The 14,758-nt window shown below is 46.0% G+C and overlaps 1 long non-coding RNA gene and 1 other non-coding gene across 2 annotated transcripts in view; both read right to left on the bottom strand.

Annotated features, from left to right (window-relative positions):
* Nucleotides 1-14,758, bottom strand: part of LOC138276464 (uncharacterized) — a 151,411-nt gene that overhangs the window by 105,802 nt on the left and 30,851 nt on the right. The window lies entirely within an intron of this gene.
* Nucleotides 5,657-5,729, bottom strand: TRNAM-CAU (transfer RNA methionine (anticodon CAU)). The gene has a single exon. It is a non-coding gene; the product is annotated as a tRNA-Met (tRNA).

The raw sequence follows: 14,758 nt of genomic DNA on the forward strand, positions 1-14,758 counted from the left end.
CTCATACCACTCTACCCCCCTCCACAGCACTCTATGACACTCTACTCCACTGTACGCCACTCCACTCTGCAACACTCTACTCCAAGTCAAAGTATACCACGCCACTCGATGACACTCTATGCTAATCCACTCTACGACACCCTATGCTACTTCATTCTAGGCCACTCTTCTCCTCTCTACAACACTCCACTCTACGTCACTGTACCACACTCCACTCTATGATTTTTTATGCCACTCTACAACACTCTATGCCACTCTTTGCCTCTCCACTCTACTACATTCCATGCCACTTTACTTCACTCTATGACATTCCATGCTGCACCACTCCACATTATGACACTCTACTCCACTCGCCGGCACACCACTCTAAGTCACTTCACACTATTCTACGACACTATACTCCACTCTAAGACACCTTACTCTATGCTACACTATGCCACTCTACGCCCCTCCACTCTACATCACTCTACTCCACTCACTCCAGTCTATGCCACTTCACTCTACAACACTTTACACCACTCTATGCCACTTCACTCTGCAAATATATACCACTCCAGTCTACACCACACTATGACACTTTACTCTACTCTATGCCACTTTACTCTAGGCCACTCTAGACTACTCTACTCCTCTATGATTCTCCACTCCATGAAACTACACTTTATCCCACTCTACTTTACTCCACTCCACTCTGTGACACTTTATGATGCTCCATTCTATGACATTCAACTCCACTCAACTATACGTCACTCTATGCCAATCCATTCTACCATACTCTTTGTCACTTCACTCTAGACCACTCTACTCAACTCTACTAAAATCTTCTCCACTCTATGCTACTCTACTCCACTCTGTGCTACTCCACTCTGTGCCACTCCAGTATACTCCACTTTTCTACGCTATATGACATTCTACGACTGTAGGAACAGGGGTTTCTTGTTGTCAGAATATGCTCCCTACACAAGTAGAAACCAACACTCTAGTCAGGGAAAGCTAGACACACACTTAGAGATGGCCTGTGCTCACCCTCTGATTGCTTGCCACAGGTCAGTCAGGCTTATCTAAAGAGGCAATATGTAAAGTATTTGTACAACACACACACAGTAACACAATGAAAAAACACAAAAAGACTCCACAGAGTCTTAGGAAAATAGATAATACTTTTATGAGAAAATCAAGATCAAAATGACAAAAATCCAATCAGTAGAAGTTGAGATATGAATTTTCAAAGAATAAACCAAAAAGTAGTGTTTAGAAGTCACTAGCGTTTAGGGGTTACTTGAGGTCACACTAGACCGGGGTAAATACAATCTTCAGGTCGACCATGATGGAGGGCACGTCAGCTAAAGGACCCCCGCAGGGCCCGTTAAAAAAGTACTTTGGATGGAAGAAGCGACGACCTCGAGGACTCAATGTGCGGAGCAGAGGAGACGTTGCGTTGCTGTCAATCATGGATATGTAGGCGATGCCTCAGTTCCGAGCTGGGCAGCATTAAGGAAGCATCAAGGTCATGCAGCAATGGCCATTGAGGCGATATATCATCATTGAGCCACACAGATTCGAATTGCGGTGTGCACACTGCAAGCAGTAGCAGCGATGCGTCAGTGTCATGTGGAAATGCGCAAGTCTGGTCAGCGTAATGTAGTTGATGAGTAGATTTTCTTGGTTTGCAGCACAGCTACTCACTTCCAAGGGTCTAGGATGGGATTGGCACCACTTGGCAGAGCAGGACTCACAGCAGACAGAGTCCAAGTGCTGGTTGCAGGCAGTCTTTGATGTCCCTGAGACTGCTCATCAAAGCAGAAAGCAGTCCTTCCAGGATAGCAGTCCAGCAGAGTTGGAATCCTTGTAGCACAGCAGTCCTTACTTCTGGCAGAGTTCTACAAAGGTCCAGTCCCATAATATCTTGGTAGGGTTAGAGGTCCAGTACTTATACCCAAAGGTGTCTCTGAAGTGCGAGTAACTTCAAAGAAGTTGAAGTGCACACAGGTCCTTTCTTCCTAGCCATGGCTTCAGACTATCAGTACGGGGTAATCAGAACTTTGTGTGGGGACAGGCACTCCCTATTCGGGTGTGTCAGCTACCCCTCCTTCTTCCTGTCCAGGAAGAACTATCAGAATGCAAATGAGTTCCCTGTCACACCCCGCCTTCCTGTGTCTGTGGCTGTCTAGAGGGAATGCACAAAGTGTAGCTGTCTCCTACTCCAGACGTGTATAGGAGACGGGCTGCAAGACACAGAGCAGTAAGAGCAGAATAATGCCCACTTTCTAAAAAGTGGCATTTCTTAAATAGTAATGTTAAATCAATTTACCATTGTAGAGGATTTATCATTATCATTTCAAAGATATGAAACATGATCCAACCACTCCTTTCATATCAGGAATTACAACTTAAAAGTGTATTAAGGAGTTCCCAATGCTAGCCTATGAGAGGAGTAGGCCTCATAGTAGTGAAAAACAACTTGGTGAGTTTTTTACTACCAGGACATGTAAAACGTAAACATACATATCCTACCTTTTACTTACACAGCACCCTGCCGTTAGGGCTACCTAGGTCCTACCTTAGGGGTGACATGTGGCAACTGGTTTTAAATGCCAAGTCGAAGTGGCAGTAAACTGCACACACAGGCCCTGCAATGGCAGAACTGAGACAGGTTTGACAGACTCCTTGTGAGGGGTGATCAATCAGTGCTGCAGACCTACTAGTAGCATTTAGGTTACATGCCCTGGGCATATGGTATACTACTTCACAAGGGATGTACAAGTGAAGTAAATATGCCAATTATGGATACACCAATATTACAATGTTAATGGAAGAAGCACAAGCACTTTAGCACTGGTCAGCAGTGGTAAAGTGCTTAGAGTACTAAGGCCAACAAAAACATTCAGCAAAGCGTGGAGGGAAAAAGGCAAAAAGTGTAGGGTGACCCTTGAGAGAGGGCCACTGTCCAACAAAGACACTCTATGGCACTCTACTGTACAACACTCTACAACAATACAAGACACTCTGAGCCACTTTACTCTACTCTATGCCACTTCACTCTATGTCTTTCTACTCCACTATATTACAATCCACTCTACAACACTCCACTCTACGAAGCTCACTCTATCCTGCCCAACTCTACCACATTCTACTGCATGCCACTCTACTCTACAGCTCTCTATGCCACTCTATGCCACTCCACTCTATAACACTCTATGCTACTTTACTCTAGGCCATTCTACTCCTCTCTACGACACTCCACTCTACAATACACCATTCAACATAACTCTACGACACTCCACTCTAAGACATTCTATGCCACTCTGCGAAACTCTATGCCACTTCACTCTTCTACACTTCACGCCATTTTACTTCACTCTATGACACTCCATGTCATGCCACCCCACTCTATGGCACTTTACTCGACTCTACTCCACTCCACTCTAGGGCACTCCACTCTAAGACACTCTCATCTACTCCACTTTATGACACTTTACTCCACTTTAAGACACTTTACTCCATGTTACACTATGCCACTCTATGCTGTTCCACTCTATGCCCCTCCACTCTACATCACTCCACTCTATGGCGCACTACTCCACTTCACTCTACTGCACTCACACCAGTCTATGCCACTTCACTCTATGACACTCCACTCCACGTTATGCCATTCTAGTCTAGGCCACTCTACTTCACTTTACACCACTCCACTGTACCCCACACTACAACACTGTATTTAACTTTATGCTATGCCATTCCAATCTATGGCACTCTATGCCACTCCACACCACTCCATATTATGCCACTTTACTCCACTCTACGCCCCTCCACCCCACGCTATTACACTGTACTCCACTCAACTCTACAACACTTTACACCACTGTAAGCCTATCTCTCTGTGCCCCTTCACTCTACACCCTCTCTGCTCTATGCCTCTCTGCTCTACAACCCTCCGCTCTCCAACCTTCTGCTCTACAACCCTCTGCTCTATGAGCCTCTGCTCTATGACACTCTGCTCTGCGACACTCAGGCCCACAACACTTCATAATACTCTATGTTCCTCCACTCTATGATACTTTACTACACTACACTCTATGCCCCTCCACTCTACGACCCTCCATGATACGACCCTCCTCTCTATGTCACTCTACGACACTCCACACCACTCTATACCACTTCACTCTATGCCACTCTACTTCAGTCTACACCACTCTGTGACACATCACTCCATGACACACTATGTCACTCCACTCTACCTCCACTCTATGCCACTCAACTGTATTCTATCAGTGGCAGCTCCCCCGATATGGCGAAGGAGTTTTCGCCGCCCGCCAGCAGCAGCAGCTCCAAACCTTTTACAATAAAACGATAATAAACTATGTTTATTGTTTTATTGTAAAAGGGACGGGCCATGGGACGTGACAGGGATGGATGGCCCCTTAGTGCGCATGTATGTTTGGCAGACTGTCTTGGGCCAGCCAAACACACATGCGCACTGAGCTATCTCCAACCCAGCACTGTGTTACCGGGTTAGAGACAGCAGGCAGGCGCTCACAGTCTGCCTCAGAGTGCCAAGCCAGGGCACTCCTGCCAATCCTAAAGCTGCTTTCATGCTGTCAACAGCATGAAAGCAGCTTTAGGATTGGCCACATGGCACGCTGGGAGCCTGTGCCTGCAAGTGGAGCCAGAGGAGCGGCGTGGTGTGGTACATTGATGTAAGGTAAGTTTTTTGGTTTTGTTTTAATTTAGTGTTGTGCTTTGTGCCCTCAACCTCTCCCCCGCTTGTCACGCGCCGCCCCACCACTTTACCGCAGGGCAAGGGTGACTGCATTCTATGACACTTCACTCTACCCTATTACACTCAACGCCACTCCACTCTGCGACAGTGTACGCCGCTCCACCTTATCCACTCTACGCCACTAGACATGCTGAACAGCAGCCACACTGGTATACAACAGGGCTAAAACACAGTGGCAAAGCCAATAGCACTTGCATAGGAAAGACCGATTGGCTTTGCCAAAGCTTGTTTATGAGTTAACATGACTACAAGATCCAGCATGCAACGAGAAAAAAAACTGGACTAGAAGTATTAGGGTATGGTGGGTGACTTGAGGGCTCTGTTTGCAATGAGATCAGCAAAACACTGACCCGTAAAATCTTCTTCGTAGATTCATCTGGTCCCATCGGCTAATTTTCAAACAAAAAGCCCTTAGCACACGAATTATCATTGCAATGGTAAAAAATATATATTTATTTTAAATAGTTCAGTACTAAGATGCGCTCCTGAACGGCAAATAAAGCGTGATATCAGATCTGGAGCCCGGCTCTACAAACCTGCACGTGTTTTCCACGGCGTGGGCTGGGGGAGGTAGATGCACAAACTGCAGGGGCCAGCGTTACAGGGGCGGGGCGGGGGCAGATGCTGAACCCTCTCACAAGGCCCAATGAGGACCCAGCACAAATGGATGCGACGTCACCGGAAGTGCACGTGACTGTAGAGGCACAGACAGAACCAATGCACTTACTAGTTGTGCAAATCCATTTACAGAAAGAAAGAGACCCTGTTTCTAAATTGTAAACATTCTACTCTGAAACGTTGCCCATATCATGATGTAAGGACTGCGCAGATTTGTTTTTCAATCTGTAATATGGATGACTGCAAAAATAAACTATGTGCCCTCTGTGAGGCTCGAACTCACGACCTTCAGATTATGAGACTGACGCGCTGCCTACTGCGCTAAGAAGGCTCTGGTGAACATGTTCCCGAAACTTATATTGAGTCGGAGAAAGTGTGGGTGCCACTATGCATTGTTGAAATATGTAATTTATTATATAGTTGCTCTGTATTTTAAGTTTAAGGCATCTTGCATACACGTCACAGGAAAAAAAAAAACAATGTTACAGTTGTCTCCTTGCAGCAAATTCACATATTCTATTTCTCAAAGATAGAAAACTTTGATAACCTTTTATACTAACCTTGTTTCTGATATTTTAAATTGGTAGCTGTGTTTGCCGTGTGAGGGAGATGTATGTGTCCCCTTGTTAGTTATCCACGTGGTCAGGTCCACACTCTGCATCTTACTGTTGTGTAGCCACAGTAGGGAGGAGTCCACACAGCACAAGACATAGACAATACCCGTGCGTAGTGTCACGCGCCCCCTGCACCGCCTATAGAATAATGTATAGATGTCTGCGGGCCGCAGAGACCACGAGGACAATGAAAACAGGAAGAGACGGGTCATCTGAGAGATATAACTGGCTTCAATGCTCAGTGCCTACAACAATTGTAAACATATTCATTACCGGATCGCTGGAGTCCAGAGTACTGACCATCACACCATGAGCAGCCACGTGGGTCTCGCCTGTCCATCTTTCCTCACAGAAGGAGTATGATGAGCTGCACGTCACCACCTAACTTTTCATTGCTTGTCAGTGTACTTTAGAAATCACAAAACAAGCACAACGCAACGAAGAGGTGCATTTTACAATTAAGTGTTTAGAACACGCAGGGAACTTGTGGCATCTGATGCTTTAAATAGACCTAAGAATTGGTGCAATAATGAGAAACTGTGGACACTGCAAACAGCAGCTGCATCCCACAGATGAGATAAAACACCAACTAACTCAGCCGTAAACTCCTAGAAGCTCCTAGAAACTGACATAGCGGGTGATTAATGTCATAAAACAGACACTGAGACCCCTCTTACACTGCAGGGGCGGAGCAGGAAAGAAAATGAGCGTTTTCATCACGAGACCCCAGCTATTTATATAACCTGTTCTTTTTGGGGGGTTTCTTCTTCCAGGTGATTCATCCTACCGTATCTGTGCAGCCAGGGCTGGGGATGGGGGGCAGGAGCTATGGGGTCAGTGTAAACCTGAAAGGGCATTAGAAGGAAGCGAAAGACGAAGCAAATGAGATTTATTCAGACGTTAGGTACATTTGGGTTTGTAGGAAAAAAAGAGCAATTTTAAAATGACCAATTAGATTTTTTGTAACCCCTTCGCTGCCAGGCCTTTTCCCCCTCAGGTGCCAGGCCTTTTTTTGGGCGATTTGGGGCAGTTTGCGCTTGGGCCCTCATAACGTTTTTGTCCACATAAGCTAACCACACCAAATTTGCATCCTTTTTTCCCAACATCCTAGGGATTGTAGAGGTACCTAGAGTTTGTGGGTTCCCCTGAAGGAGACCAAGAGATTAGCCAAAATACAGCAAACATTTCATTTTTTTCAAGAAAAAATGGGAAGAAAGGGCTGCAGCTGAAGGCTTGTGGTTTTTTCCTTGAAAATGGCATCAACAAAGCGTATGTGGTGCTAAAATCACCATCTTCCCAGCTTTCAGAAACAGGCAGACTTGAATCAGAAAACCACATTTTTCAACACAATTTTGGCATTTTACTGGGACATACCAAATTTTTACTATATTTTGTGCTTTAAACCTCCTTCAAGTTAGTGACAGAAATGGGTGTGAAACCAATGCTGGATCCCGGAAAGCAATACATTTCTGAAAAATAGACACAATTCGAAATTCATCAAGGGGTCATTTGTGTAGATCCTACAAGGTTTTCCTACAGAAAATAACAGCTGAAATAAAAATATATCGAAATTGAGGTGAAATACAGCCATTTTTCTCCACGTTTTACTCTGTAACTTTTTCCTGCGATGTCAGATTTTTTAAAGCAATATCCCGTTACGCCTGCTGGATGCTTCTGGTTGTGGGGATATATAGGACTTGTAGGTTCATCAAGAACCCTAGGTAGCCAGAGCCAATAAATTTGTTGCACCTTGGAATGGGTTTTCATTGTATACTGGATATACAGCAATTTATTTGCTGAAATATAAAGAGTAAAAAATAGGTATCAAGGAAACCTTTGTATTTCCGAATTGGGCATAAGGTAAGGTGTTGAGAAGCAGTGGTTATTTGCACATCTCTGAACTCCGGGGTGCCCATACTAGCATATGAATTACAGGGCATTTCCCAAATAGATGTCTTTTTTACGCAGTGTCTTACATTTGGAAGGAAAAAATGTAGAGAATGACAAGGGGGAGTAACACTTGTTTTGCTATTCTGTGTTCCCCAAGTCTCCCGATAAAAATGGTACCTCACTTGCGTGGGTAGGCCTAATGCCCGTAACAGGAAACGCAACATGGACATGTCACATTTTTACAATGAAATTAAGGTGTATTTTGGAAAGTGATTGGTTGTGGATTTTGATCTCTAGCTCAGCCGGAACCTAGAAAACGCTACCAAACCTGTGCATTTTTTAAAACTAGACACCTAGGGGAATCCAGGGTGGGGTGACTTGTGGGGCTCTCACAAGGTTCTGTTACCCAGAATCCTTTGCAAACCTCAAGATTTGGCCCAAAAAACACTTTTTCCTCAAATTTCGGTGTCAGAAAGTTTTGGAAACTGAGAGGATCCACAAATTTCCTTCCACCCAGCCTTCCCCCAAGTCCCCCAATAAAAATGGTACTTCACTTGTGTGGGTAGACCTAGTGCCCATGACAGGAAATGCCCCAAAACACAATGTGGACACATCACATTTTCCCAAAGAAAACAGAACTGTTTTTTGCAAAGTGCCTAGCTGTGGATTTTGGACTCTAGCTCAGCCGGCACCTAAGGAAACCTCCCAAACCTGTGCATTTTCTAAAATGAGACACCTAGGGGAATCCAAGCTGGGGTGGCTTGTGGGACTCTCAAAGGGTTCCGTTACCTAGAATCCTTTGCAAACCTCAAAATTTGCCCACAAAAATGCCTTTTACTCACATTTCGGTGACAGAAAGTTCTGGAATCTGAGAGGAGCCACGAATTTCCTTCAACCCAGCCTTCCCCGAAGTTTCTCGATAAAAATGGTACCTCACTTGTGTGGGTAGGCCTAGTGCACACAAAAGGAAATTCCCCAAAACACTATCTGTACACATCAGAATTATCGAACACAAAACGACCTGTTTTTGCGGGGTGGGGGGAGGGGCACCTGCGTTTTTTGTCCTGCCCTCAGCAGCCATATAGAGAAACCTACCAAACCCAAACATTTCTGAAAACTAGACACCCGAGGGAGTCCAGGGAGGTGTGATTTGCGTGGATCCCCCAGTGTTTTCTTACCCAGAATCCTCAGCAAAGGTCTAATTTAACAAAAAAATGACATTTTTCCCACATTTCTGTGTGGGATCACTGCACTGGGACAAATAGCCTACCACCCAACCTTCTCCTCTGTCTCCCAATAAAAATGATACCTCACTTGTGTAGTGCCTGTGACAGGGAAGAGCCAAAAGCATGTCGAAATTGAGGGTTAACCAAAGCGGATCTAAAAGGGCAGTTTTAAAAGAAATATTTTAGGCTGACAAGTGGGGCAGAATCTTTATCGGTATAGATGTGGCAAAGCTGGGTGGTAGGAATTTTGTGGATTCCCACAGATTCCGAAAGGTTCCATCACAAAAATGTGGGAAACATTTGTAATTTCCAGCAAAATTAGAGGTTTGCAGGGCATTGTGGGTAAGAAAATGGTACAGGGTGCATGTGAAGGTCACCACCTTGGACTCACTCAGATGTTTAGTTTTCAGATGTGTCTAGGTCTTGTGGTTTTTTCTACATGTCAGCGTCCCAAAGTCCAAAAAGTGCAGCCCTCACCATTTCAAGTGGTAAGATTTTGAGAGTTAGACAAGCTCTCATGGCCCAAATGTAAAACCAAAACCCAAAATAATCAAATGTCCTCTTGCTTGCCATGGGATAACATGTTTTAGTGTGCAGGGGGGAGCTGAAAGACTGCTACCCCCTTCAGTTGGGGTGGAGGCATAACCAAGCCCATACTGGTTGGTAGCCACCAGCCCACCATTTTGTTTAATTCCCTGGCATCGAGTAGGCTTTCTGCCTCCTAGGGGAGTGGATCGGGGGGTAATTGCCCCATCTGCCCACCGGTGGGCAGAACAACCTTGTTTCCATTTATTTGGGGTGGAGGGATGGACATGCCCCCACCCTCTTTTTTTTAAAATAAAGTCTTCCCTGGTGTCTGGTGGGGTTTCTGCCCCCCCCCGGGGGCAAATGAGCCTTACAAAAATAGGCTGATCTGCCCCCAAGGGGGGCAGAAATGGCCTAAAATAAAGTTGCCCCCCAGCGGAGCGACCCTTGTGCCTGAAATTGGCACAAAAAAAATGCACAGTGTCTAGTGGTTTCTGCCCCCCTTAGGCCGATCTGCCCCCCAGAGGGGCAGAAATGGCCTAAAAACAATTTGCCCCCCCCCCAGGGGAGCGACCCTTGCCTAAGGGGTTGCTCCACTTATCAATGCAAACAAATAAAAAGAAAATCCCTGGTGTCTAGTGGCTTCTGCCTCCCCCCCCCAGGGGCAGATCAGCCTAATCAGTAAAGGCCAATCTGCCCGTAGGGGGGGCAGAATAGGCCTAATAAAATTATTGCCCCCTGGGGAGCGACCCTTGCCAAAAGGGTCGCTTCCCTTATCCCAGTTTCATAAAAAAAAAAAAAAATTCATGGTGTCTAGTGGCTTCTGACCCCCTGGGGGCAGAATGGCCTAATCAATATAGGCCATTCTGATCCGGGGGGGGGGGGCAAAATATGCTTAATAAAATGATTGCTCCCTGGGGAGCGACCCTTGCCTAAGGGGTCGCTCCCCTTATGAAACAAAAAAAACAAAAACAATCCCTGGTGTCTAGTGCCTTCTGCCCCCCAGATCGTCCTAATCAATATAGGCCGATATGCCCCCGGGGGGGCAGAAAAGCCCCCCAGGGAAGAAATACTCAAATGACATTGAAAGGAAGGAAAAGCCTTTCCTTCCTTTGATGTCTCTGCCTGCCCCTTCCTCCCGAGCCTGCTTAGTATTTCTCTTCCGCATTGAGCTGGAAGCATGCTTCCAGCGCGATGGGAGGTGACCTCTGATGAGGTCAGCACACGATCGCATGCTGACATCACTGAGGGAATCGGGGGTCGGGGAAGCAATTCCCTTCCATCCATGACAGGGGGTGTGGGTGGGAGGCCCACGTGCAGGACAAGCTGGTCTCATCCCTGGTACACGGGAACTGTGGCCAAGGGCGAGACCAGGTCATCCCAGGCATTGTATGGGTTAATATTTAACTTCCCATACCAGGAGTCAAACCCGGGCCGCCTGGGTGAAAACCAGGAATCCCAACCGCTAGACCATATGGGAGCTGCCAATGATCAGCATAGCTCACTATGTGTGAAGTGTGTGTCCTGACAGACTCCATTCTGTACACTATGAGTCCTACTCGTATTCTCACTATCTGACAAAATATGTAAAAATGAATGACCAGAAGTCATGATTTCTGCCACAACCTGCTCAGGTCTCATTATTTACAATCTTAGAACTTCTACACACACACACAGAGCCCAGGACACGGAGGACAGCAGCAGTCCCTGCATTGACTATTACTAACCCCTCCCCTTGAGCCAGACAAAGCCACGCCCCTCCCCCAGGACACCCCTTGACTCCTGGGTTTCCTCACCAGGCTCATGGCCCCACAGACCCATCTCTAGTTACCTTCCAGCTGCTTCCTTGACGACACTCCCCTGCACCTGTCACAGGCTCCAGGCTGCCCTCCTAGGGCTCCAGTTACACTCCCTCTCTATCTACTAACAGCACCGACTCCAGTCCTGACACTGGATTGGTTCACACAGAGAAGAAGCAGCTCAGAAGTAGTCTGGGTTGTTCCCAGGTACCTGCATGTTCACAGAGTGACCGCCAGGGGGCATCACAGCCACAGCACTCACAGCTCACAAGGCCGTCGGCCAGGCCTCCAAATTAAGAGGGAAGCAAGCTGCAGAAACAAAGTGAATAAATGTTTAAGGATTTCAATGAGAAAGTTGAGAAAATAGTTATTTCTAGCTATCCCAGGCATCTCTCGGCAGGTGTTGGATCACTTTCACATCCTGCTCACCAGAGGCGCAGAATCAAGCACTCCGCACTGCAGAGGAAGGAGCAGGCTGTGTCAGCTTAAGGATTTCTGGGGACCCCGACAAGATACACTTAAGGAGCCTTTGTTGGGAACACGTTTATATTTTATTACCCATTTTCTCCTAATTTAAGTCACTAAATGCCAAGCAATATTGAATAATACAGTGGTTCCCAACCTGTAGTCCGGGGACCGCTGGGGGTCAACGAAGACTCCTCAGGGGGTCCGCAGCTGCTTAGAAAATTAAATAATATTAACAGTTTATGTCCCCAGATTTCAGTAATGTCTGAGTGGGGGAGGGGCCTGGATTCCAATAATGAGTCCGTGGGGGTCCCTGAGTTCCAGTAATGATAAAGTGGGGGTCCACAGAAGTCAGAAGGTTGGGAATCTCTGGAATAATACATTAAAGCATGAATTGCAGAAATAGACGGATGTGAGCTAGAAAGTTCACTCTCTCATAGCTCTGTGGCGGGCAGGAGCCCAGGGCAACTAAAACCTCTCTGGGAGCAGACGCTTAGCTGGGCTGAAGGTGTCTCTGCTGCCCACTTTTTTTTACTTTTCTTTCCTTTTTTTACAAAAGTAGGAATATGATTTGAAGTAAGTAACCATATATTTTTACACATTCCCCATAGTCCAATCCCTTTCGAGCACACATTTCTGAGATCACACGAATTTAAAAACAGTCTAGGGGATAAAACCTAACTAATAAGGTAAGATGAAAACGCACCACAGGCACGCAAATTAAACATTTTAAAGTGTATGTATTTAAGTTTTTATTCTTATAAAATGTAAACACACATTAAATCGCTGTTTGCAACAACTGTAAAAAAGTTTAATAGTATCAGACTGCATCTTTTTAGGTCAAGCGCGCAAGCGCTTTGACCTGTGGTAAGTGTTGTGGACTTTTAACCATGCATATCTCACTCCCATCACTTTCAGTCGTTCGTGGGCTTGTCTTTCATAAATCCCTTGGTGTCATTAGTAAATGCTTTACAGCCTTTAGGCTGATTTCGTCATGCCTTGCGTCCTGCCCCTGTTACATGGATTACTGCACGATTGCCAATAAATTTCAGCATGAGCAAATTACGTTTTTCTTTTGACTCTCCACATTCTGCTGCCTGGCGGCCATGGCGCTCACAGCGCGAACAGGCACAACAACGTGAACTCGATCGTCAGTATTGAAGCACTGGTCACACTGTTCACAGTTACCTAATCTGAGTCATTTCTTGAGGCAGGGCAGTTCTCTGAAGTACAAAGCAGGCCTCAAGCAGCAGGGCAATCTTCTGAAATACAAGGCAGTCCATCCAAGTGTCCTCCGCAGGCCCACGAGTAAACTGAACAGCTGGTCTGAGGGACTAATATTTATGCCTGTACTAGTCTTTGAAGTGGCAGAAACATCTAGGCCTTACTAAATCTGATTCTGTAAATTTCCTTCCCCTCCTGCTCAGGGTCCAAGAGGTCTAAAGTGACAAAAGGCTGGTGTCAAGTTCTTTATGAGTGTGATGAGGGAGCCCTTTGAAATGTATGTTGGGCAAGCAACAGTTCCACCCGTGCCATCCCAGCAGGATGGCCCATCCTACAAACACCTTGGGCCCCTTTGTCTCCACTGTTTAGGAGGAATACCCAAAGGTCAACTGCCACTCTAACCCCAGTCATGTGACCCAGGATAGAGGTTGCAGGCACTAAATGTTAAGGACAACAAAATGCCAACTTTCTAAAATAGGCATTTTCAAGATTGTGACTCAAAATCCACCTTTACCGTTAAAGAAGAATTTAAATAACAATTAATTTGAAACCATACATGACTTTTCAACTCATTCCTAATTAAAAGTTAGCCCTTATTAAATGTACTAATGTAACCTAATCTTATCCTGTGAGAGGTAGGTCTTGAAGTAGTGAAAAGTAAATTTAGGAGTTTTTAACTACATGGACATGCAAAACATAAAAGTACATGTCCCAGTTTTAAGTACAATGTATCCTACCCTGTGTGCTGTTCAGGGCCTACCACAGGGATGACTTGTACATGTTAAAAAGGAAGGTTTGGCCCTGGCAAAGGGTTTATTTTGACATGTTGAATTGGTAGCTCAAAACTAAACTGTGTTCTGATTTGCTATTATTATACATTTGTTCACGCTATGATGAATCTGCACTTTCTGTTATGTTCTATGAGACGTTTCCGATATAAACCCTTGACCCACGGACTCAACATCATCTCCTGCACAGGCGCTACTCAGCTCATCCTCTCACTCATGGAAGATTCCTCAACCACCAGAACAAACTACTGCAACACCATGACCAACATAGATGATTGGATGAAAACTAACTGCCTCAAACTCAACTTCAACAAGACGGAAGTTCTGATCTTCAGGAAAAACAAATCCATACGGGACCACAGCTGGTGACCAGCCAAACTCGGACCCGCTCCCAAGTCCACAGACAAAGCGTGCAACTTCAGCATCACCCTCAACAGTGAACTGACCATGAAACAGCAGATCAACGTAGTTGCCTCCTCCTGCTTCCACACCATCTGCATGCTCTGCTGAATCTTCAGACAGGTCCCGGCTACCTCTGGGAAACCGTCACCCAGGCCCTCGTCACCAGCCGCCTCAACTAAGGCAACGTCGTCTACGCCGGCATCTCCTCCCAGCTCCTAAAAAGACTCACAGGACATTTAGAACACGGCAGCCAGAATCGTCCTGGACCTTCCCCCAAGCGTACCCAAATCACTCCCTCCCTTCGCCTCCACCACAGAAACCTCCACTGGCTCCCTATCCAAAAGAGATGTCTTTTCAAGTTCCAAACCCATACTTATAAAGCCCTGCCCAATCAGGGCCTGGACTACATCAACCACCGACTACACTC

Source organism: Pleurodeles waltl, unplaced genomic scaffold, assembly GCF_031143425.1.
Source record: "Pleurodeles waltl isolate 20211129_DDA unplaced genomic scaffold, aPleWal1.hap1.20221129 scaffold_39, whole genome shotgun sequence".
NCBI lineage: Eukaryota > Metazoa > Chordata > Amphibia > Caudata > Salamandridae > Pleurodeles > Pleurodeles waltl.